We start from the raw sequence: 2012 nt of genomic DNA on the forward strand, positions 1-2012 counted from the left end.
TGGTAAGTAAATAATTTTTGTGAAAAGCAGGGAATGTGTAAAAGCTTGGTCTTAAATTTACTGTAAAAGTGAGTGTTGTTGCAGAACTTAAACCTAGCGAACAGAGATGTGACTAATCGAAGGTGGCTAATATTAATGTGGAAGCATTAGTTAACCTCATATCCCTTGATCTTTTTTTTTTTTTTTAAATAATCAGATGTTTGTAGTACTGCAACAAAATAGGTGACTTAGTAGCCAGCTGTGACTGCTGTTTAGGGGTTTAAAAAGAAAGATTTAAATATGCCTTCCGACCAGAGAATAATGGTGACAGATGGTGGTATATCCATTAACATTGATGGTAAAATATGGCCTCTATTCAAAGAATGTGAATATCAGTAACTAGTCGTATATTAAACAGTACGGCCTAAATCAATTTCGTATATGGAAATGTAGCGCCGCCATGGGCCATATTAGCGTCACTATTTTCCGGATTCTACGGGCTAGCAACACAGAAGGTAGCAAGGCATCATATGTGATAATGAGCTACGGCTCTAAGATGGCTATAAAGATGACGGCAACTATATGAAATCACTTTTAAGCGGACATATTAGAGAAATAGATGAATATACCATAGCCATTGGAAGTAACTTCTGGCCCAAAAAAGATCATTATGTCAAATATCAAACAGACAGAAGATCGTATAAAAATCAGTAGATCTCTACACTCTGGCTATTATACTATTGCAGCGATAACAAAAGCAATGAATTATTTCTGCAGAAATTGCCGCGATGAGACTCGGAGCATACGGTTGGGTGTTAAAGAGCTCAGGTCTTTGCCTCTCAAGCGTTCGACCGTCACATCCTTTTCAAAACAGGAAGGGCAAATGGAGTTGTCAGGTGTTTATGCGACGAGAAGTGACCAGCAAAACCCTCAGAGATTGAGGCCATCATGGGCTTTGCCTACCTGTAGCCCCTCGAAGCCTCCCGGTCATTACAGAGCGAAGTATTCACCCAGTTTGTAATGGTGGCTTCAATCGCCGAAGGTGGAAATCCTTTAGCTGGTTGCGCACCGAGTAACATCTGGACCTGCCACCCAGAGTAAAAGAAGTTATATATTCCAGCATAAATTAGTAGATACTTGCAATGCCAAACTAGTTTGAAAGTAATTAGGGGGATGCCCAATGCCTTGAGTGCAGCTGGGCTGTCACCACAGACACGTAAACTTCTGTTTCTCCACCTATTTTCGGCAACGCAGTCCACGGCCTTGTGGACGGACTTGAAATACCGAGTCTTGTTACTTTATTTATTTATGGAATCCAGATCCTGACGCTACATGATTATTGTGGTTAAGACAGCACTAAGCCTCAGCTAACTCGACATTGCAGTATCTCCTCAGCAAAGGCATACGGTGGCGTACTATACTCTGGCATTGAAACGACATTCAAGTATGAATCTCTGCCTCACTCCACACAGTATCATACCAGCTCCAATTTCTCTTAGGCATCAAGAGCCTCCCGAAGATAAAAATATTAAGTGACGATACGTTTAGCAGTGATCTTGGCACTCATTCACAAAAGTCACTCAAAATGAAGAACTCTGCCCTGCGTGGTGGAAATATTTGCCTTACATTCAGATATTCTACTTTCCTTAAAAAAATAACGCCAATTTGCGAAACTACAGTTTTGTAGTTCTGACTTTTAGTACTATTTTACATTTTACTTCTCTTTTACAAATATATACTTGAACTCTAACATAACCTTTTTTAGTTCTGGGTAGTTGCGCTTTCCTGCTGATATTAGTTCATGACGCAAAAACGTTGACGGCAATTTATTTGCTGTCACTTCAGTGAGACCTTCAGTTTAAGAAAAATATTTGAATAATTAGCCATATACTTTTTTAAATTTTGATTTTAGATTGTTTTAAATGCTCAAAAAAAAAAGTGATTTTAATTGTTTGCTTTGCCGAGTTCGTTTGAAGATTTTTTTTGTTTGTTTTCCAATCACTTATCTCTTGGCTTAACGCCAGCATTGAAAT

The 2012-nt window shown here is 38.8% G+C and overlaps 1 protein-coding gene across 1 annotated transcript in view; it reads right to left on the reverse strand.

Annotated features, from left to right (window-relative positions):
• Positions 1–2012, reverse strand: part of LOC118743722 (troponin C-like) — a 7686-nt gene that overhangs the window by 4754 nt on the left and 920 nt on the right. The window lies entirely within an intron of this gene.

Source organism: Rhagoletis pomonella, unplaced genomic scaffold (assembly GCF_013731165.1).
Source record: "Rhagoletis pomonella isolate Grant_MI unplaced genomic scaffold, Rhpom_1.0 Rhpom_scaffold_00007, whole genome shotgun sequence".
NCBI lineage: Eukaryota > Metazoa > Arthropoda > Insecta > Diptera > Tephritidae > Rhagoletis > Rhagoletis pomonella.